Here is a 24,989-nt window from a genome sequence, read left to right on the forward strand (position 1 = left end):
ATACACTATACTACTAGTGCTATTATTGTTCGACTTCCCGAATAGGCGAACAACCAAGCGCAAAGTTTACTAGTACTACTACTATAGTCTATAAAGGTACGTACTATACTAGTACTAGGAACCAGATGGAGGAGCGTCTGCACTCTTATTATAATTTTAAAATGTGATAAAGCAATCTTCAACACATTTGGTTCTCTTCGAGGGTTCTCGCATGTGATAATGGAAGTTGATTGCATCGAACACTCGCCACAATTCTCGCTTAATTCTGGCTCATATCTTGTTACAAATAGTAGCGCTTGGTAATATTTCCTCTTTTTTTGTTATTCAGCATGTAAACAAGTCAGCAAACCTTGCGGTGCATCTTCGTGCGAACCGTGCTTGCTGCACTTTGAATGTGGCCGAGAGCTGGCTTGATGAAACACCTCGCTTCCTACTTCTTTTTTTGCGGGGTACCTTGCTTCCTAGTGACCAGTGTCTTGGCTGATCGTCCTAAGAATGCTTATATATGAATAAAGCTCTCTCATTTACCCGCAAAAAAGATTAAGCCATATTAACCGGAAGAAAAAAGGAGGGAGTATGGACTAGCACTACTTTTTGGTGTGTCCCGTCAACTCGCAGAACGAGGAGAAGCTTGCAGGACAAGGTGAAGCTCGCTTACGCCTTTTGACTAATGCAACCTACCCTTGATGGAGATGCATCAGTCCATTCAGTGTCAGATTGTCAGAGGCATACACTGTAGTACCCAACATGCGGAGTACCATCATTGTTCGACTTCACGAAGAGGCGAAGAACCAAGCGCAGTAGTACGAGTAGTACTACTACTAGAACCACATGGTGGAGGTCTGTACTCTTATTTTTTATCTCTAATAAAGTACACGTTTATTCCGGAGAAGGGCGGCAAACAACAGCCCAACATGTAATGAATGATATCAATCAACCAACCATGCTCGAATATATCTTGGCCTCCGTGTGAGCCCGTCTGTGTGTTCTCACTCCTCGTCTCTCTCAAGGAACGGCGGGTTGGCTCTTTGTCGTCAATTGAGATCGGTTTGCTCACACTCCTGTCCCACATGTCAGTGATATGCCAAGAGGAGGTGCGTTGACCGACTGGCCATACGCGTACTTGGTTTTACACCTTCATACTACTCCTCCCTCCGTCACAGTTTACAGGGCGCGCTTCATTATGATGCATTTCTCTCAATGCATTTCCACCACCAGAGAGACTTTAGACGCGTTTGGTTTAATGCTCAATTAATTAGGGCGTGGTAACCGCAATCAAGTCCACAATTTTCTCTCCATGTACTGTACTACTACGGAGTGGAGTAAGTGCATGCATGTGTGTACCCGGGTAGAAGCATTGCATGCATGTGTGTACGCATTATTCCCTCTAGTAATAGACGCCGTGCTATAACTACCAATGCTATTTTTCAGACCGATCGCTAGTCGCCTTGGTCCCACAGATATTTTTCTTTTTTCTGAAGCGCGCTGTATAAACAGTGACAGATGGAGTAGTACGAGCGGATTCAAAGAAGAGCGTATTGATGGTTGCTTCTTCAGAGCAACTTACAGTGGGAAAGGTGCGGCTTATGATTTGACTGCTCATTACTCACTATTAATGCGGCGCAACGACCGGGCTGAGTCTCCCATGTGGTTGTGCACTACCCCCTCGGTTATTAAATATACTCCAGAGTATTTGTCTTTCTAGAGATTTCGACGAGTGACTACTCAAATATTTGTCTTTTTAGAGATTTCAAATGGACTGGCACATACGGATGTATATAGACATATTTTAGAGTGTAGATTCACTCATTTTGCTCCGTATGTAGTCACTTGTTGAAATCTCTAGAAAGACAAATAGAATATTTAGGAACGGAGGGAGTACACATACGAAGCAAAATGAGTGAATCTACACTATAAAATATGCCCGTTTGAAATTTGTAAAAAGACAAATATTTAGGAACGAAGGAGTATAATTTTGTGCATGGCACATGGACCCGGATGATGAAGAGGCTTTTGGCAATGCTATCAAGCTTCCATCATTTGTTTACATAATTGACGTACTATACAAATAATTTTCCAGCGACATGAAATTGTACAATGGTGTGAGCTTTCAGCTTTTGTTTCGCGTGTCTTGCCATCGATGCTCTTTCGGAAACAATAAAAAACTAACTTCCTTGCTAATGCATGTCAGTTATTAGCAGATCAGAGCTAATAATTACATCAGAACTGAAGACAGAGTTGTGAGAAGGTGTTAAATTAAAATTGATCCATGCTTTCATTGGCAGCAACGTCCCCCCAGCTCTGTCTAAATCAACAAGGCATGTTGGGAAAAAAGTAGCTGTCTAGAGCATGCAACATTCCGATCATTTTGTGCAGTTCCACTAAAATAGAGCTGAGCGTCCCTGTTCCAAAGATATTAAGTGTGATTACGATAATAGAGGACTGCTGATGAAACAATAAACACACAAATAGAAGCCGGTCACCTTTGCAGTCTCTCTTAAGACTAACTAGTTGGAGAAGATTAGGCTCGGAGTTGGATGAGGAGGATAGAGAAAAACCAATCTCCCTTTGTGCAGTCGCACTGAAATGTAGAGACGTTGCCCGTGTGACATTTCAGTACAACTGCACAAAACACTCTTAAGAAAAAAGTGATTTGTGCAGTTCACCAAAAGGTCGCAATAGCAACGAGTAGAAAGGAAACAATTACTGGCCAATAATAGTTGATGACACATGCGACGACAAAAAAGAAGCATATTCCTTGTCCTAAGGGAAGATAACAACACGGTTGTGTCTGCCTAAAACGGTGTGAGGACGAGAATGCAATATGGAAAGTACGCCGGACGAGCTACGTTTTGGGCAAAGAACTATGGAAGATCCACATGCAGCGACGTGGGAAGACAGGCAGTGGAGCAAGGCCGGAGGGGATACCTGGAGGTCGTCGGGATGTAACTAGGTGAGCGGTGGTGGGCGAAATCTGCGAGCAGGTGGCGTAGGCCCTGCCGCGCCGGAGCTTGGTCAGAGAGAACGGCGTGTACCGCAGATCGGGACGTGCTGCCTCGGCGTCGTCAAACGGAGAAACGATGCACTTCCTCCCTTTCCCCCGGCGGACGGGATGCGGCCGGATCAGTGACCAACGGTGAGAGAGAGAGGCCACCGCACTCCCTTTCCCCCGGCGGACGGGATGCGGCCAGATCAGTGACCAATGGTGAGAGAGAGAGAGAGAGGCCACCGCAGCCTTGTGTGAGATACTCTGAAGAGCGACAAACCAGGCAGGCAGGCTCCATTGTATATAGTGAGCAGACTACCTTTTTCTCCATAAAAATCGTTTTATATTCTGTGTACGTGCCATTGAGCGCTATAACTTTATTTAAAAATAACGCGGCAACGCGTCAAGTCGAACTTTGTTTCATGCACGCGTGGTACACGACCTCCCTAGGTAAACAACCGCTACAGGCGTTCAAATTAGCACGTGGGCTGCCATTTCGTAAAGAAATGAGCTCCACCGTGTACCCGCGCGGGTGTGGCTGGGCACGAAGCGTGAGTACGTGCACGGTGCACCTATTCTCTTCTTGTATACGTACACCACCTACGTGGGGTTGTGTGAGAGAGATACAAACCTAGAGAGATATAGTGTGTGGGTTCTGAAGAGTTTTTTTGGGGGGGTCAATCAAAAAATGTAACATATGCAATGTGTGTGAAATAGAGTCCTGGATATAACATATATATAGAGGGGGCGATCCACGAGAAGAGAGTGGAGGTATCATCGGCTTGAGGTGTCCATAGAATCGAAGAGAGGGATGATGTGTGTGTGTGCGCGCGCGATCGATAAAGAGTGCCATCGAATTTGTGTGTGCCCACATCAAAGATATAGAGTGGCTGGCCTACTGGAACGTGAGATGGGACATGTGCAGTTTGTCTCTGTGGCATGGATACCTACCTGCAGCGCTCGACTATCGGTGTGTGGTGGGGGAAGAAGGAGGCCCAATTAACTATAGAGGTACAATGGCTGGTATATGTGTGGAGGAGGAGAGAGGCCTACCTCATGTATTAAGGAGATCAATCTGCCTCATGTATTAAGGGAGATCGATCGGCATCCATGCATATGTGCAGGAGAGGAATAAGGTTGGGAGAGAGACAGAGCTAGAGTGTTGGAGGGGGTGGTAGTGGAGTTGCTTCTAACAAATGGTGGGATAGGCTTGCTAGACAAACGGAGGGCATGCCCGCAATATCAATAAGAGAGGAGATGGCTGCTTGTTGTCTGTGCACGTGCGTGTGAGAGACGGGTCAGGAGGCATGCACGAATGATGAGGGGGGACGATGTGGCTGTGGTAAGCAGACGTTAGGAAGATCAATCGCCCTTTGTTAGAGAAAGGAGAGACATAACTTGTGAGGTACGTCGATCGATGGGGGTAGTTAAAGTCGATCTAGGTATATGTTGGGAGATCGATCGGTATACATGCATCTGTGTGTTAGAAGCAAATGAGGCACGAGGAGAAGGATAGAGAGAGAAGGATGCATGTAGGAGGTGGTACGAGAGGCATACTATATCGAGGGGGAGGAGTGTGCGAGTACGAGAACGATGAAAAGAGTGGTGGGAGTGAGGCATGGACGGTGACAAGAGAAGAGGGGAAGCTTGTGTTTGTGCTAGGCACACCTGGCTAGAGAGGCATATCGATCGATATGTGCCGTAAAGAAGGAGCTGGGGGGCCTACACACACCATGGGTGAACGACCTAAAGTGAAAAGATGAATTTGCGCGATGGAGCTAGAGAATGCTGAGGGAGGGTGAGAGGGATGCGGGCGTGTGCATGCACAAGAGAAAGTTAGCGCTAGCTACAAAGATAAGAGGGTTGTGTGGGTGTAAAAGACGAATAGAGATCATATATACTTCATTATAAAAAGCGAATTCGGATATTTGAAGAATTTATCATAGTGTTTCAAACCGACGCATGTGTGAATATATATAACGGTGATACACATGGTGTGGTTATGAACATGTTATACTACATTTAATATATTTTATCTCTACTCTTATAAAAAACGGAGTTGTTGATGATGGTGTGCCTGCCATCCTGCATTATAGGCCATCCGATTTATATCTGGCGGATAGCAAGGAAACTATGATGGTTGAAGTTGGCAACAATCATGATTGTAGATTCTTATTGAAATAGAGAAACGAATTCAAATTTAGTTCGAATTGCAGCGGTAGTATAGACATTTGGAATGCACTAAAATGTTGGTATGAGTAGGTTACGTGCATTATACAGCAAGCAAAAAAATTTAATCGGACATAACATGGATTCATACTTCCTCCTTCCATCTATATAGGGCGTAATGAGATTTTTAAGACCGCCTTTGACTATTGACAAGATTAATAGTACATGACATGCACAATGTGAAAATTATATCATTGAAAGAACCTTTCAGAGACGAATTTCACGGTGTGCTTTGTGTAAGTTGCATGTCATATATCATTGCTCTAATATTTGGTCAAAGTTAGCATCGAAAAACGCATTAGGCCCTATATAGATGGAAGGAGGGAGTAGCTTTGAATAGCATTTGTATAGTAAAACGGGGCAAGACTCTCTCTTTGTGTGGTGTGAATAGTTTTTTTTTTCTTTTTGGTTGAGGGAAGTGCGAATTGATTTGGTACGTACAAGTACAATATTACTACACGTTAGGCTTGTCCCTAAAATTCAACCCGCGTCTTGTTATATCCCGAAAATTCAGATATCGTGCTCCCAAAACTGGCGCCTTCACAACCCGCGCCTTGCTATCCTGAAATTACAACGCGCGCGAAAACTCCCTCTAGCTGCCAAATCCCAACACGCGAAATCCCCCTTCTAACCCTGAGCCGAAAGGGCCGCTAGTTCAAATTGGTGGGGCGTACTTTTGTAACACACCCTACATTTTGGACAAGCCCGTCCCTAAGTCATGCTTCACCCCCTCCCATTGCCCCCTTTTCGCCATTCAAAATCCCAGGCCGCCATAACCTCTCCGCTCCAGCCGCGAAACCCCACCCTCCTCCGTCCGCCACGTCACCGCTGCCCAGCCAGAGCCTCTTCCCCGACGACGTCGTCCACCGCAACAGCTCGACGTCCCTCGTCCACCTCCCCGGATGAGGATCCGTCATCCATCTCGCCGTCCCGCCGGTTCAGCCGCCCCGTCCTCCACCTCCAAGGAGCTTCTCCGACGATCGCCTCGTCTATCGCGGCTGCTCCATCCCCACAGCGCTGCCTTAACCTGCTCCACCGGAACCGCAACATCCTCACCGACTCCTCGGACGAAGCCGAGGCCTACTCGGCTTGACCAAAGAGGTTGTACACTCATCGCATCGCACCTTCTCCTTAACTCGACCTCCCGGCGCCGACGGTGCTCCATCCTGCACCCCCATGGAGCGGCTACCTTGAAGCCGGCGCCCCGGGCGACATCTCCATGGCGGCTCTCCCCCAGTGCGAGGCCCCTTCGGCGGCGGCGTCCATACCAGCCGGATCTGTTGCTGCTGCTCCGGCTCTCGCTCGATCGCTCGCTCGCCCAGCTGTTGCTGCTGCTCTCCCCCTCGCTCGTGTTGCTGCTCTGCTCCGATTAAGCCACACTTCAGTTGACTGAATCGACTTTTGGGTCAGTCGATTTTCAGGGGTTGGGAGGGCTCGACAGAGTTAAGGAAGAACCACCCGTAGCGGGGACGGGGGCTCGCCGGAGAGGTGCCCCACTATCTATCTTAGGGTTCAGGGTGGGGCGGGGGGCCTAGAGGTCTGGTCGGGGCGGCGGTGGCGAGTTGTTTTGGGGCGGCGAGGCGGCGCTGGGGCCGGAGGTTCGACCGGTGGTGGCTGGCGGCTCAGGGGGTGCAGGTTGAAGATGAACTGCAGGCCCTCCCTAAACTACATGTCAAGTGCCTCTCTGCTACCATTGCGTTCAGTTCGAGAGTAGCATTCAGATTCCACAGTAAATTTCAGTTTCGACAGTTAAGTTCAGAGTCAACAGTTTTTACCTCATCTGTTGTAGTCAGGTGGTTTTTGGTGATGTTAATTTTACATCCATTTTACATCATCTATTGGAGATGCTATTAGAATCCCACTTGAGATTGACGATGTCTGTCTTGTGCTGCTTCAGCCTTGACGTCTTACGGCTCACCGGAGCTGCTCCAACGACAGAACGGTCCATCACAACAGAGCAGTGCCCTGGACGCCGTCTATAGATTCCTCAGATCTTCCTCCACACCTCCGACAGCCACCTCTGCCTCAACTGCTTCAGCGACCAACCCAATGATGCTGAGGTCGATATGGCTACGGCAAAGAGGTTGTACACTTGTTGCATCACTTATTACTATACATTCACGTTGATCCATTAGGGCTATTTTGGTTCAACGGAAAAACGTTGATCCACTGGTTGTTACCATCACTCTAAATTTCTGCATGCTCTCCTTACATAATCTGACCATATTTTTTTGTATGCATGTCAGATATTGTACACAGTCATGCTGAACATGTAGAGAAAAAGAGAAGAGTTTTGCGCGGCAATACAATGTCATGCAGACATCGCTCCATGGTGGGTTCAATGGCAAACCCTCCCCACCCCTCTCCAGATTGTAATCCAGAGATATCTGTTCTGAGGCGGATTCAGACGCCGCTGACCACTCCTATTTACCCCCCAAGGTGTTTTATCTACCTTGGCATGATGATGTTAGTCATATCATGCATATGTTGCCTTGCAGTGCCTACTTTTGACATCATATATGTCATCTGCTTAGTTTAGACATGTTCTGTAATGCCACTTGTTTAGTTTCTATATCATATATGGGAATTATGTAGTCTCATGTCTTTTAGCCAGCCATAATATATGTGAAATGTGCAATGCCATCCTATTTAACCAGGCATCATATATTTGAATGATATCTTGCCCATCCTTTTCTTCATTACATTTCCATTTGTCGACAATGTTTGTACATTAAACTACTCTTCCTGTGAATTAGCCATTTGGGTGGGAGATGGAAAAATCTGGAGTGAAAACAAGGCCTTCAGAGCAGACAGTGCTACCTGTCGAAGCAGGTCTCTTGTTGGGTCCCGATAGCTCCTCAGAGATGGATTCAGAGACAGATGACCAGTCCTATTCCCCCACTGAGGTGTATGCTCTAACTTGGCACGGTTATACTGCTCATATCATGCATACGGTGTCTTGCATTGCATAGTTTAGACTTCATATACACAATATTCAATACCATGTTCTTAGTTCAGACATCATATCGAATGCCCTCTGTTTAGCATATAAATCACATATGTGAATTAAATGATGCGATCCTGATTACTTAGATAACATGTAGGTGAATTATGGCATGCGATCCTGTTTAGTTATTCATCATATCTTTGAATTATGTTATGCTATGCTATCCAGTTTAGATAGACATCATATATGTGAAATTATGTCATGCTATCCGTTTTAGTTAAACAATATACATGTCAACTATTTCATGCCCTCTTTTTTCCACACTATCTATTGCATCTGTCTCTCATACAATGTATGTACATTCAACTATGTTTCTTGTTTATCAGCCATTTGAATTGGAGCGGGTGATGCCAGTATCTAGCGGACTAAAAACACGGTCTTCAAATAAAACAGTGCTACCTCTTGGTGGAGATAGCACCCCGGTTGTACATGCACAAGAACCAGCCCTACCACGCATAACCCAAACTCTCGCAGATTGTACCCCTACTGCGATGGACAGAGAACCAACTTCACCCAATCTAACCCCAACCCCAGCCGATAGTAACCCAGTTCCTGTTGACACAGCACCATCTCCACCAAAGAGCTCCCAAACAAGAGCAGTTAGTAAGGTAGCTCCAGTGCCCAAAGGGCCAGTACTATCACGGCGAACCCCAACTCCACCAGTTAGTACGCCTATTCCTGTGGAGGAAGCACAACCAGCTAGTCGTAGTTTAGCATCTATCGCATTTGATGTTGTTAAATCGTATGTGCGTATCTTCCCATCTTGGAAATATTATACTGAAGATGAAGGAAAATGCCAGTTGCAGGTGTTTGTCCAGGAGTTATGTGTAAGTAATGTTATTCATGGCAATTACTTTGCTTCGTCCCATACATCCTACCTCCATGATGGTTATAATACAGCAAATTTTCCCATTTTTCTCTATAAAGAAGGACCGATTTGGAAACTCAGGATGAGGTAACCTGTGCTAATACCTCTGCTATCTTCAAGAATGCTTGGTGGCAGTATCGGAATTACCTAAAGAAAACGTACTTCACCGATAAAGAAACTCATCAAATTCCCTTACATTCTCCTGAGACACATTTACTGGACGATGACTAGGAACGCCTTGTTCTGTACTGGTCCCGAACCAAGAATGTGGTAAGGTCTATGAGCTCATTTTCTATTTTAAGTATTATATTCTTGCATCTTACTGTACTCTGTTCATGTAGAACAAGTGCCTAAACCTGAAGAACAACTGTTCTAATTTAAGATTCCATTGTTATCATAGTTCAAAAAAGCGCTAGTCGTTAATTGTGCGTTTTGCCACCGCCTTGCGCTTTACTGACCAAAGCGCATGCTTATGCGCAGTTATGCACAGATTATGTGTAGTTATGCGCAATGCGTTTTGCCAACGCCTAGAGCCTAGGCGCGCTTAAGCGCTCGCTTAGGCGTGCCTTTTTTAACTATGATTGCTTTGCTCTTGTATCACTGTATTTACTCATACAAACTTATTTTTAAATTGAAGGATCCAATCAAAACTCCAATGGCACAGCAGGTATGTTCACGCATGTTTCTTTAACAGGTTTGCTCTTATCAATAGCTCTGTTGATTTCAATTTCAATTGTGTATACAGTTGACTTTCATATCATGCACATTACTAGCATCACAACAGAGCCAATAGTGTTGTTGTACATGTAGACCCGTGGTACCCATCTGAAATCTTGTTGTGCCGTGTAGTTTCCCATGCTTTGTATTCTTTCACTGCTGCTTTGTCTTGAACTGATATGATTTGAACCGTGTCTCTATTTTGATTTGGCAAGACAATGCAGTGACCATAGGACATAGATATATGTTTGTTTAATGCTTTTATTATGTACTAGTACTTGGCAATAGAAGACTTGGTAGTTTAATCCTGTCCACCTTACTCATGAACTGGTTCACCGAAATGAGTTTCATATACTAGTACATGCTAAACTTGTTATGTGTCTGCTTGTTTCTTCTTTTAGAATGCTGGCAGAATATTGGGGAAGAGTGCCTTATTAAGAAATTGTAAAGGAAGTAATGCAGATAAGGTTCAGGATAGTGACACATCCTTGTTGGTCTCCAACAAAGCTGATAAAACAGCTAAGGAAGACTATCTTGAAGACAGCGAGACAACCCCAAAGTCCTGTCTTGATTTAGTGTTCGAGTTACTGGCCACTACCGCTTGCACAAGCTATTCAAACTCACTATCTGAATCAGTTCGGTTTCTTGAGTCTCAACTACAAGCTGAAAGACATCGATCAGCTGTGCTGCGACAAGAAGCGGAAGGACTGCAGAAGTCCCTGGAGCATTCAGATGCATACTTTCTGGTGCAACAGCAAGCGTTGGAGGATTTTAGCGCCAAACACGACAAAGCTAATCAGCTTGCTAAGCTTATTGCCAGCATGGTGGATACCCAGGATAACGTTTCTTGAGCTCTTCTAAAGTTGTTTCAGTTATGCTCTTGTTTTGCTGCCGCGTTTATTTGCACTGGTGGCCAATTTTGACGGCCAGTGTATGTAATGTGCTGCTTTGTTCCCTATATTTGCACTGGTGGCGAACTTTGATGCCCAGTGGATGTAATATGTGTAATAGCGGTAATAGGCTAGCGTTAATTGCTTGCTTATTTATTTCCTTATTGTCTTGTTTAGTTGTTTGCTTGTAGTCACTGCAGTTCTTTTTCTGTTTTTTTTCTAGTGGCCACAATAGCCTATTTTTGGTAACTAGGCCAAAATAATCATGGCAACACATGGACTGTTGTAACCATGGGCCTTCTACAGGCCGTATGATCCATGGGCCTTCGTCCGGCTGTAGGATCCATCGGCCTTCTATACGGGCCTTAGGGTCCATGGGCCTTCTACGGGCCGTACGATCCATTGGCCTTCTACGAGCCGTACTATCCATGGGCCTCATACGGGACATAGGATCCATGGGCCTTCTACGGGGCGTATCATCAATTCGCCAATCATGGGTCGTACTATTCGTGGACCATAACGGGCCATTAATAGGCCGTATTTGATAACTCTATGAAAACAGCCCAACGGGTTTTTTTGACATGAAAACGGCCCAACGTATTAACGGTCCGCAAACGGGCCGACTGTAACGACGGGCTGAATTTGGCCCACAAGCAGAAAATGACAGTAACGGGCCGTATGTAACCGAATGCTGCAAATGAGCCCAAGAATCAATGGGCCCTGAGAAGGCCGAAAGATAACTTGGGCTGGAAACGGCCCAATGGAATAATGGGCCATTAATGGGTATAAAGTGATACACTGTTCATTACGGGCCAGTTTCACCACGGGCCGTTAATGGGCCAAGAGTTACAAAGGTCCTCATATGGGCCGAAAGAAGTAATGGGCCACACATGGGCCGGAAGTTAAAACGGGCTGAATCATATTGGACGGCCCAGATGACGCTACTGGGCCTAATTCGGATAGGGCGTAACGGGCCCTGGGTTAGCGGGCTGTAAATGGGCTATATGCGAACAGGCCGTTAACACGCTTTCTGTGGGCCGGCCCGCCACCTTTTGACCAAGTCAAACGGGCCAGCCTTTTCACAGGAATGGGCCTCTGTTGGGCCGTGCCACGTGTCGCCGTATCATAGGCGCCTTCGGTCCAACGGCGAGCCGACACGTGCTTCCTCCTGCCAATGATGATTTTACACGTGGAAAATCCCCATTGGTCCGGGCTGTTAACGGGTTATCGGATCCAAAACCCGACCCGATAGCTTAACCGCGTTCCGTTACGGTGGATGCCACGTGTCGGTCACCCTTGACGAAAGCACTTCTGTGACGCGTGATTTATCGTCATGGAAGTGGACACTTCCGTGATGATAATTTTGGTAATGTCATGGAACACTTCTACGACAGCACAGGTATGACTATCTTGATTCTGTCATAAAATCGTCATGGGTGTACATGCATGACAAAAAACGCAACCTACTGTGACAAACACGTATCATCACGGAAGTGTATTTTTTTGTAGTGCAATACAATGGTAAATTGTATAGGTGCACTAGTTTGGTGAAGAGATGGTGATACAAGTGTAATATGGATTGTAGATATAGGTTTTTGTAATCTGAAAATATAAAAACAGCAAGGTAGCAAGTAACAAAAGTGAGCAAAAGCGGCATTGCAATGCTTGAAAACAAGGCCTAGGGTTCATACTTTCACTAGTGCAAGTTCTCTCAAAATGATAACATAATTAGATCATATGGCAATCCCTCAACGTGCGAAAAAAGTCACTCCAAAGTTCCTATCGCAGAGAACATAAGATGAAATTGCTTGTAGGGTACGAAACCACCTCAAAGTTATTCTTTCCGATCAATCCATTGAGCTATTCCTATAAGTGTCACAAACAGCCCAAGAGTTCGTAGTAAAATAACACCATATGACACACATCAATCAACCCTAATGTCACCTAGATACTCCAATGTCACCACAAGTATCCGTGGGTCAATTATACAATATTGAAGGAAATATGCCCTAGAGGCAATATTAAAGTTGTTATTTATATTTCCTTACATCATGATAAATGTTTATTATTCATGCTAGAATTGTATTAACCGGAAACTTAGTACATGTGTGAATACATAGACAAACAGAGTGTCACTAGTATGCCTCTACTTGACTAGCTTGTTGAATCAAAGATGGTTAAGTTTCCTAACCATAGACATGAGTTTTCATTTCATTAACGGGATCACATCATTAGAGAATGATGTGATTGACTTGACCCATTCCGTTAGCTTAGCACTTGATCGTTTAGTATATTGCTATTGCTTTCTTCATGACTTAGACATGTTCCTATGACTATGAGATTATGCAACTCCCGAATACCGGAGGAACACTTTGTGTGCTACCAAACGTCACAACGTAACTGGGTGATTATAAAGGTGCTCTACAGGTGTCTTCGATGGTACTTGTTGAGTTGGCATAGATCGAGATTAGGATTTGTCACTCCGATTGTCGGAGAGGTATCTCTGGGCCCTCTCGGTAATGCACATCACTATAAGCCTTGCATGCAATGTGACTAATGAGTTAGTTGCGGGATGATGCATTACGAAATGAGTAAAGAGACTTGCCGGTAACGAGATTGAACTAGGTATTGAGATACCGACGATCGAATCTCGGGCAAGTAACATACCGATGACAAAGGGAACAACATATGTTGTTATGCGGTTTGACCGATAAAGATCTTCGTAGAATATGTGGGAGCCAATATGAACATCCAGGTTCCGCTATTGGTTATTGACCGGAAACGTGTCTCGGTCATGTCTACATAGTTCTCGAACCCGTAGGGTCCGCACGCTTAACGTTCGGTGACGATCGGTATTATGAGTTTATGTGTTTTGATTTACCGAAGATAGTTCGGAGTCCCGGATGTGATCACGGACATGACGAGGAGTCTGGAAATGGTCGAGACATAAATATTGATATATTGGATGACTATATTCGTACACCTGATGAGTTTCGGGGGTCACCGGATAATTATCGGAGTGCCGGGGGGGTTATCGGAACCCCCGGGAGAACTAATGGGCCAACATGGGCCTTGTGAGAGAGAGAGAGGAGGGGCCATAAGGCTGGCCGCACTCCCCCCCCTTGGGAGTCCCAATTGTACAAGGAAGGGGGGCGGCACCCCCTCTTTCCCTCCCTCTCTCCCTCTCTTTCCTTTCCCCTTCCTCCTCCTGGTTGGACTAGGAAAGGGGGAGTTCTATTCCTACTAGGAGGAGGACTCCTCCCCTCCTTGGCGCGCCCCAAGGGCCGGCCGGCCTCCCTCCTTGCTCCTTTATATACGGGGGCAGGGGGGCACCCTAAGACACACAAGTTGATCATTGATCTCTTAGTCGTGTGCGGTGCTCCCCTCCACCATAATCCACCTCGGTCATATCGTTGCAATGCTTAGGCGAAGCCCTGCGCCGGTAGCTTCATCATCACCGTCATCACGCCGTCGTGCTGACGAAGCTCTCCCTCGACACTCAGCTGGATCAAGAGTTTGTGGGACGTCACCGAGCCGAATGTGTGCAGATCGCAGAGGTGTCGTACTTTCGGTACTAGGATCGGTCGATCGTGAAGACATACGAGTACATCAACCGCGTTGTCATAACGCTTCCACTTATGGTCTACGACGGTACGTGGACAACACTCTCCCCTCTCGTTGCTATGCATCACCATGATCTTGTGTGTACGTAGGAATTTTTTTGAAATTACTACGTTCCCCAACAGTGGCATCCGAGCCAGGTCTATGCGTAGATGTTATATGCATGAGTAGAACACAAGTGAGTTGTGGGCGATAATAGTCATACTACTTACCAGCATGTCATACTTTGATTCGGCGCTATTGTTGGATGAAGCAGCCCGGACCGACATTACGCGTACACTTACGCGAGACTGGTTCTACTGACGTGCTTCGCACACAGGTGGCTGGCGGGTGTCAGTTTCTCCAACTTTAGTTGAATCGAGTGTGGCTACGCCCGGTCCTTGTTGAAGGTTAAAACAACACACACTTGACGAAAAATCGTTGTGGTTTTGATGCGTAGGTAAGAATGGTTCTTGCTCAACCCGTAGCAGCCACGTAAAACTTGCAACAACAAAGTAGAGGACGTCTAACTTGTTTTTGCAGGGCATGTTGTGATGTGATATGGTCAAGACATGATGCTAAATTTTATTGTATGAGATGATCATGTTTTGTAACGGAGTTATCGGCAACTGGCAGGAGCCATATGGTTGTCGCTTTATTGTATGAAATGCAATCGCCATGTAATTGCTTTACTTTATCACTAAGCGGTAGCGATAGTCGTAGAAGCAATAGTTGGCGAGATGACAACGATGTTATGATGGAGATCAAGGAGTCGCGCCAGTGACGATGGTGATCATGGCGGTGCTTTGGAGATGGAGATCAAAGGCACAAGATGATGATGGGCATATCATATCACTTATATTGATTGCATGTGATGTTTATCCTTTATGCATCTTATTTTGCTTAGTTCGACGGTAGCATTATAAGATGATCTCTCACTAAATTTCAAGGTACAAGTGTTCTCCCTGAGTATGCACCGTTGCGAAAGTTCGTCGTGCCGAGACACCACGTGATGATCGGGTGTGATAAGCTCTACATTCACATACAACGGGTGCAAGCCAGTTTTGCACACGCAGAATACTCGGGTTAAACTTGACGAGCCTAGCATATGCAGATATGGCCTCGGAACACTGAGACCGAAAGGTCGAGTGTGAATCATATAGTAGATATGATCAACATAGTGATGTTCACCATTGAAAACTACTCCATCTCACGTGATGATCGGACATGGTTTAGTTGATTTGGATCACGTGATCATTTAGATGATTAGAGGGATGTCTATCTAAGTGGGAGTTCTTAAGTACTTTGATTAATTGAACTTTAATTTATCATGAACTTAGTACTTGATAGTATTTTGCATGTCTATGTTGTTGTAGATAGATGGCCCGTGCTGTTGTTCCGTTGAATTTTAATGCATTCCTAGAGAAAGCTAATTAAGTTGAAAGATGATGGTAGCAACTACACGGACTGGGTCTGTAACTTGAGGATTATCCTCATTGTTGCACAGAAGAATTACGTCCTGGAAGCACTGCTAGGTGCCAAACCCGCTGCAGGAGCAACACCAGATGTTATGAACATCTGGCAGAGCAAAGCTAATGACTACTCGATAGTTCAGTGTGCCATGCTTTACGGCTTAGAACCAGGACTTCAACGACGTTTTGAACGTCATGGAGCATATGAGATGTTCCAGGAGTTGAAGTTAATATTTCAAGCAAATGCCCGGATTGAGAGAGATGAAGTCTCCAATAAGTTCTACAGCTGCAAAATGGAGGAGAATAATTCTGTCAGTGAGCATATACTCAAAAAGTCTGGGTATAACAATCACTTGATTCAACTGGGAGTTAATCTTCCTGATGATAGTGTCATTGACAGAATTCTTCAATCACTGCCACCAAGCTACAAGAGCTTCGTGATGAACTATAACATGCATGGGATGGATAAGACAATTCCCGAGCTCTTCGCAATGCTAAAGGCTGCGGAGGTAGAAATCAAGAAGGAGCATCAAGTGTTGATGGTCAACAAGACCACCAGTTTCAAGAAAAAGGGTAAAGGGAAGAAGGGGAACTTCAAGAAGAACGGCAAGCAAGTTGTTGCTCAAGTGAAGAAGCCCAAGACTGGACCTAAGCCTAAGACTGAGTGCTTCTACTGCAAAGGGACTGGTCACTGGAAGCGGAACTGCCCCAAGTACTTGGCGGATAAGAAGGATGGCAAGGTGAACAAAGGTATATGTGATATACATGTTATTGATGTGTACCTTACTACTGCTCGCGGTAGCACCTGGGTATCTGATACTGGTTCTGTTGCTAATAGTTGCAACTCGAAATAGGGACTATGGATTAAGTGAAGATTGGCTAAGGACGAGGAGACGACGTGTGTGGGAAATGGTTCCAAAGTCGATGTGATCGCCGTCAGGACGCTACCTCTACATCTACCTTCGGGATTAGTTTTAGACCTAAATAATTGTTATTTGGTGCTAGCGTTGAGCATGAACATTATATCTGGATCTTGTTTGATGCAAGATGGTTATTCATATAAATCTGAGAATGATGGTTGTTCTATTTATATGAGTAATATCTTTTATGGTCATGCACCCTTGAAGAGTGGTCTATTTTAATTGAATCTCGATAGTAGTGATACACATATTCATAATATTGAAGCCAAAAGATGCAGAGTTGATAATGATAGTGCAACTTATTTATGGCGCTGCTATTTGGGTCATATTGGTGTAAAGCGCATGAAGAAACCCCATTCTGATGGACTTTTGGAATCACTTAATTATGAATCACTTGGTACTTGCCAACCATGCCTCATGGGAAAGATGACTAAAACTCCATTCTCCGGAACAATGGAGCGAGCAACAGATTTGTTGGAAATCATACATACTAATGTATGTGGCCCGATGAATGTTCAGGCTCGCGGCGGGTATCGTTATATTCTCACCTTCACAGATGATTTGAGCATATATGGGTATATCTACTTGATGAAACATAAGTCTGAAACGTTTGAAAAGTTCAAAGAATTTCAGAGTGAAGTGGAAAATCATCGTAACAAGAAAGTAAAGTTTCTATGATCTAATTGTGGAGGAGAATATTTGAGTTACGAGCTTGGTCTTCATTTGAAACAATGCGGAATAGTTTCGCAACTCACGCCACCCGGAACACCACAGCGTAATGGTATTTCCGAACGTCGTAATCGTACTTTACTAGATATGGTGCGATCTATGATGTCTCTTACTGATTTACCGCTGTCATTTTGGGGTTATGCTTTAGAGACGGCTGCATTCACGTTAAATAGGGAACAATCTAAATCCGTTGAGACGACACCTTATGAATTGTGGTTTAGCAAGAAACCAAAGTTGCCGTTTCTTAAAGTTTGGGGCTGCGATGCTTACGTGAAAATCTTCAACCTGATAAGCTCGAACCCAAATCGGAGAAATGTGTCTTCATAGGACACCCAAAGGAGACTATTGGGTACACCTTCTATCACAGATCCGAAGGCAAGACATTCATTGCTAAGAATGGATCCTTTCTAGAGAAGGAGTTTCTCTCGAAAGAAGTGAGTGGGAGGAATTAGAACTTGATGAGGTAACTATACCTGCTCCCTTATTGGAAAGTAGTTCATCACAGAAATATATTCCTGTGACTCCTACACCAATTAGTGAGGAAGCTAATGATGATGATCATGTAACTTTAGATCAAGTTACTACCGAACCTCATAGGTCAACCAGAGTAAGATCCGCACCAGAGTGGTACGGTAATCCTGTTTTGGAGGTCATGCTACTTGACCATGACGAACCTACGAACTATGAGGAAGCAATGATGAGCCCAGATTCCGCGAAATGGCTTGAGGCCATGAAATCTGAGATGGGATCCATGTATGAGAACAAAGTGTGGACTTTGGTTGACTTGCCCGATGATCGGCAAGCCATCGAGAATAAATGGATCTTCAAGAAGAAGACTGACGCTGACGGTAATGTTACTGTCTACAAAGCTCGACTTGTTGCGAAAGGTTTTCGACAAGTTCAAGGAGTTGACTACGATGATACCTTCTCACCCGTAGCGATGCTTAAGTCCGTCCGGATCATGTTAGCAATTGCTGCATTTTATGATTATGAAATTTGGCAAATGGATGTAAAGACTGCATTCCTGAATGGATTTCTGGAAGAAGAGTTGTATATGATGCAGCCTGAAGGTTTTATCGATCCAAAGGATGCTAACAAAGTGTGCAAGCTCCAGCGATCCATTTATGGACCGGTGCAAGCATCTCGGAGTTGGAATAAACATTTTGATAGTGTGATCAAAGCATATGGTTTTATACAGACTTTTGGAGAAGCCTGTATTTACAAGAAAGTGAGTGGGAGCTCTGTAGCATTTCTAATATTATATGTGGATGACATATTGTTGATTGGAAATGATATAGAATTTTTGGATAGCATAAGATGATACTTGAATAAGAGTTTTTCAATGAAAGACCTCAGTGAAGCTGCTTATATATTGGGTGTTAAGATCTATAGAGATAGATCAAGACGCTTGATTGGACTTTCACAGAGCACATACCTTGACAAAGTTTTGAAGAAGTTCAAAATGGATCAAGCGAAGAAAGGGTTCTTGCCTGTGTTACAAGGTGTGAAATTGAGTCAGACTCAATGCCCGACCACTGCAGAAGATAGAGAGAAAATGAAAGTCATTCCCAATGCTTCAGCCATAGGTTCTATCATGTATGCAATGCTGTGTACCAGACCTGATGTGTGCCTTGCTATTAGTTTAGTAGGGAGGTACCAAAGTAATCCAAGAGTGGATCACTGGACAGTGGTCAAGAACATCCTGAAATACCTGAAAAGGACTAAGGATATGTTTCTCGTTTATGGAGGTGACAAAGAGCTCGTCGTAAATGGTTACGTCGATGCAAGCTTTGACATTGATCCGGATGACTGTAAGTCCCAAACCGGATATGTATTTATATTGAACGATGGAGCTGTCAGCTGGTGTAGTTCTAAGCAAAGCGTCGTGGCGGGATCTACATGTGAAGCGGAGTACATAGCTGCTTCGGAAGCAGCAAATGAAGGAGTCTGGATGAAGGAGTTCATATCCGATCTAGGTGTCATACCTAGTGCATCAGGTCCAATGAAAATCTTTTGTGACAATACTGGTGCAATTGCCTTGGCAAAGGAATCCATATTTCACAAAAGAACCAAGCACATCAAGAGACGCTTCAATTCCATCCGCGATCAAGTCAAGGAGGGAGACATAGAGATTTGCAAGATACATACGGATCTGAATGTTGCAGACCCGTTGAGTAAGCCTCTCTCACGAGCAAAACATGATCAGCACCAAGACTCCATGGGTGTTAGAATCATTACTGTGTAATCTAGATTATTGACTCTAGTGCAAGTGGGAGACTGAAGTAAATATGCCCTAGAGGCAAAAATAAAGTTGTTATTTATATTTCCTTATATCATGATAAATGTTTATTATTCATCATAGAATTGTATTAACCGGAAACTTAGTACATGTGTGAATACATAGAAAAACAGAGTGTCACTAGTATGCCTCTACTTGACTAGCTCATTGAATCAAAGATGGTTAAGTTTCCTAACCATAGACAAGAGTTGTCATTTGATTAACGGGATCACATCATTAGAGAATGTTGTGATTGACTTGACCCATTCCGTTAGCTTAGCACTTGATCGTTTAGTATATTGTTATTGCTTTCTTCATGACTTATACATGTTCCTATGACTATGAGATTATGCAACTCCCGAATACCGGAGGAACACTTTGTGTGCTACCAAACGTCACAACGTAACTGGGTGATCATAAAGGTGCTCTATAGGTGTCTCCGATGGTACTTGTTGAGTTTGCATAGATCAAGATTAGGATTTGCCACTCCGATTGTCGGAGAGGTATCTCTGGGCCCTCTCGGTAATGCACATCACTATAAGCCTTGCAAGCAATGTGAGTAATGAGTTAGTTGCGGGATGATGCATTACGGAACGAGTAAAGAGACTTGCCGGTAACGAGATTGAACTAGGTATTGAGATACCAACGATCGAATCTCGGGCAAGTAACATACCGATGACAAAGGCAACAATGTATGTTGTTATGCGGTTTGACCGATAAAGATCTTCGTAGAATATGTGGGAGCCAATATGAACATCCAGGTTCCGCTATTGGTTATTGACCAAAAACGTGTCTCGGTCATGTCTACATAGTTCTCGAACCCGTAGGGTCCGCACGCTTAACGTTCGGTGACGATCGGTATTATGAGTTTATGTGTTTTGATGTACCGAAGATATTTCAGACTCCCGGATGTGATCGTGGACATGACGAGGAGTCTTGAAATGGTCGAGACATAAAGACTGATATATTGGATGACTATATTCGGACATTGGATGAGTTCCGTGGGTCACCGGATAATTATCGGAGTGCCAGGGGTTTATCGGAACCCCCGGGGGAACTAATGGGCCAACATGGGCCTTGTGAGAGAGAGAGGAAGGGCCATAGGGCTGGCTGCACGCCCCCCCCCCCCTGGGAGTCCGAATTGGACAAGGAAGGGGGCGGCGCCCCCTCTTTCCCTCCCTCTCTCCCTCTGTTTCCTTTCCCCTTCCTCCTCCTAGTTGGACTAGGAAAGGGGGAGTCCTACTCCTACTAGGAGGAGGACTCCTCCCCTCCTTGGCGCGTCCCAAGGGCCGGTCGGCTCCCCCCTTGCTCCTTTATATACGGGGGCAGGGGGCACCCTAAGACACACAAGTTGATCATTGATCTCTTAGCCGTGTGCGGTGCCCCCCGCCACCATAATCCACCTCGGTCATATCGTTGTAGTGCTTAGGCGAAGACCTGCGCCGGTAGCTTCATCATCACCGTCATCACGCCATCGTGCTGACGAAGCTCTCCCTCGACACTCAGCTGGATCAAGAGTTCGCGGGACGTCACCTAGCCGAACGTGTGCAGATCACGGAGGTGCCGTACTTTCGGTACTAGGATCGGTCGATCATGAACACGTACGACTACATCAACCGCGTTGTCATAACACTTCTGCTTATGGTCTATGAGGGTACGTGGACAACACTCTCCCCTCTCGTTGCTATGCATCACCATGATCTTGCGTGTACGTAGGATTTTTTTTTGAAATTACTACGTTCCCCAACAGATATGCATCAAACAAGTTCAGATTGATAATATTCAATCCAACATAAAGAACCTCAAAGAGTGACCCAATATTCCTACTGGAGAAACAAGGACGAAAACGTGCATCAACCTCTATGCATAGATTACCTAATGTCACCTCGGGAATCTATGAGTTGAGTGCCAAAACATACATCAAGTGAATCAATAGAATGCCCCATTGTCACCACGGGTATCCCATGCAAGACATACATCAAGTGTTCTCAAATCCATAATAGTATTCAATCCGATAATAGTGAAACCTCAAAGGTAAAACTCAACTCATCACAAGAAGATAGAGGGGGGGAAACATCCGCGCGCGCGCGCGCGCGCGCGAGAGAGAGAGAGAGAGAGAGAGAGAGAGAGAGAGAGAGAGAGAGAGAGAGAGATCTAACACATAGCTACTGGTACACACCCTAAGCCCCGAGGGTGAACTACTCCCTCCTCGTCATGGTGAGTGCCGGGATGATGAAGATGGCCATCGGTGATGGTTTCCCCCTCCGGCAGGGTGCTGGAACAGGCTCCCGATTGGTTTTTCATGCCTACACAAGCTTGCGGCGGCGGAACTCCCGATCTAGGTTTATTTCTGGGGGTTTCTATATTTATAGGGATTTTTGGCATCGAGAACAAGTCAGGGGGTCCACGAGGCGACGACAAGGCAGGGGGCACGCGCTCTCCACCCTTGTGGATGCCTCATGGCTCCTTTGGTCCATCTCCGATACTCCATGGGCTTCTTTTGGTCCATAAAAAATTGTCATAAAGTTTCAGCTCATTTGGACTCCGTTTGGTATTCCTTTTCTGTAAAACTCAAAAACAAGGGAAAAACAGAAACTGGCACTGGGCTCTAGGTTAATAAGTTAGTCCCAAAAATAATATAAAATAGCATATTAATGCATATAAAACATCCAAAATAGATAGTATAATAGCATGGAACAATCAAAAATTATAGATACGTTGGAGACGTATCAAGCATCCCCAAGCTTAATTCCTACTCGTCCTCGAGTAGGTAAATGATAAAAACAGAATTTTTGATGTGGAATGATACCTAACATATTTATCCATGTAATCTTCTTTATTGTGGCAAGAATATTCAGATCCATAAGATTCAAAACAAAAGTTTAATATTGACATAAAAACAATAATACTTCAAGCATACTAACAAGGCAATTATGTCTTCTCAAAATAACATGGCCAAAGAAAGTTATCCCTACAAAATCATATAGTCCGGCTATACTCCATCTTCATCACACAAAATATTCAAATCATGCACAACCCCGTTGAAAAGCCAAGCAATTGTTTCACACTTTTGATGTTCTCAAACCTTTTCAACTTTCACGCAATACATGAGCGTGAGCCATGGACATAGCACTATAGGTGGAATAGAATATGGTGGTTGTGGAGAAGACAAAAAGGAGATAGTTTCACATCAACTAGGCGTATCAACGGGCTATGGAGATGCCCATCAATAGATATCAATGTGAGTGAGTAGAGATTGCCATGCAACGGATGCACTAGAGCTATAAGTTTATGAAAGCTCAAAAAGAAACTAAGTGGGTGTGCATCCAACTTGCTTGCTCACGAAAACCTAGGGCAATTTGAGGAAGCCTGTCATTGGAATATACAAGCCAAGTTCTATAATGAAAAATTCTCACTAGTATATGAAAGTGACAACATAGGTGTAAGTGCATCTAGTGCCCCTTAGTGATTTTGGTGTATTGAAGACTTATAGGTTAAGGGACTGATGCGTTTGTGAGTGTACACAGGTCTATAAGTCTATGAGGAGTTTGATATTTACAGAGAAAGTCGACCCCTAAAAATGAAGCTCTTCGACTGAAGACTTTGTATTTCTGAAGACTTTGAAAGTGAAGAAATTGGTGTGACCTTGAAGACTTGGCATTCATTCGAGGAACATGAAGAGTGAAGACTTTTGTTTTCGTATTTTCATTTTCTCTTTCTTGAGTCATAGGAAACACCATATTGTTAAAGGGGGTCGAGGAAATACTAAGGAAAAATTTCCAAGTGATGCTCAACTCAAAATCCTACACCTACCAATCCCTTCGAGTGAAGCCATTGGAAATCTCATACAATTCAGTCAATTCCTTTAGTGACAGAGACGAAGCTCTTCTAGTCTCTGAAGAATTTGTTCTGACTGAGGAGTTAGGAATTCGCCAGTGCGGATTGCCTACAAAGTGAGGAACATGATAGCCCTGAGGAAATTGATAGTCAAATTTCCGACCATTGTTGTGCTATGCGCCAGCTGTCCCAAAATATCTACCCACCTAACGGTCATATCATTGAAGGGCATTTATGTCTTATCATGTCGGGCTGCTCCCTAGGCTATAAATAGCCGCCCCCTACAACCACTAGCTGGTTGGCTGCTCCGAGAGAAACTGACACTTGTCATTTGAGAGCATCCCATCCTCCGAGGACTTTGAGCGAAAATCATCAAGTGAGGAAACCCAAACCCAAACACCTACAAACCCAAAGTGATTGAGCATCACTGAAGAGATTGATCTTGCATAGATTCGATGCTTGTTACCTTTGAAGACTGTGCGTCTTCCAGACGGTTAGGCGTCATGGTCTGAGCATCCAAGAGGAAATTGTGGATCGCCGAGTGACCGAGTTTGTGAAGGTTTGGAAGTCACCTGAAGACTTACCACGAGTGATTGGGCGAGGTCTGTGTGACCTTAGCTCAAGGAGAATACGGTGAGGACTGTGTGTCCTCAGGTTTAAATACCTAGCCGCTCCAACCAGACGTACAACTGTCACATCAGTTGGAACTGGTCTACCAAATCATTGTCTTCACCAAGCCTACTGGTTCTATCTCCTCAACTCTTTCATTTCCTCATAACTGTGTTGTGTGCTTGTTCATATCTGTTTGAAGACTTTGGCTGAAGAATTTCTCCATTTCCTCAGTTCAGTTTCTTCAGTCTGTTTGTCTTCATCCTGTGTATCCTGTGTTTACGCTTTCTGTACTCTGTGCTTGTTTTCATTTCATCATGATGACCATGCTTATGTTCTGTTATGTTTGCATCTGAGTACTGATTCCGCTGCAAGTAGTTCTTCGCTTAGGAATTTCCTCACCCTGAAATTCCTCAGTGAAGAATTCATAAAAATCGCCTATTCACCCCCCCTCTAGTTGACCTAATGCACTTTCAATTGGTATCAGAGCAAGGTACTCCCTTGTTCTGTGTGATTTTGGTTTAACCGCCTGGAGTTTTAGTTATGTCGACCACAGTTATGATCAAGGTCTCTGCTGGGTGTCCTACCTTCGATAGGACGGACTACCCTTACTGGAAGAATAAGATGCGAATGCATCTTGAGGCAATTGATAACGATCTCTGGTATGTGGTGGAAAATGGTGTTCCCTCAGTCACACCTTCTCCGAATGCTGCTGATGTGAAGAGATTCAAGCAACTTGATTCCCAAGCGAAGAACATCGTATGTGGCCATCTGAGCAAAGGGCAGTATGGAAGAGTGAGTGCTTTGGAAACTGCTAAGCTTATCTGGGATAGACTATCCAAGGTCA

Source organism: Triticum aestivum, chromosome 2D (assembly GCF_018294505.1).
Source record: "Triticum aestivum cultivar Chinese Spring chromosome 2D, IWGSC CS RefSeq v2.1, whole genome shotgun sequence".
Classification (NCBI taxonomy): domain Eukaryota; kingdom Viridiplantae; phylum Streptophyta; class Magnoliopsida; order Poales; family Poaceae; genus Triticum; species Triticum aestivum.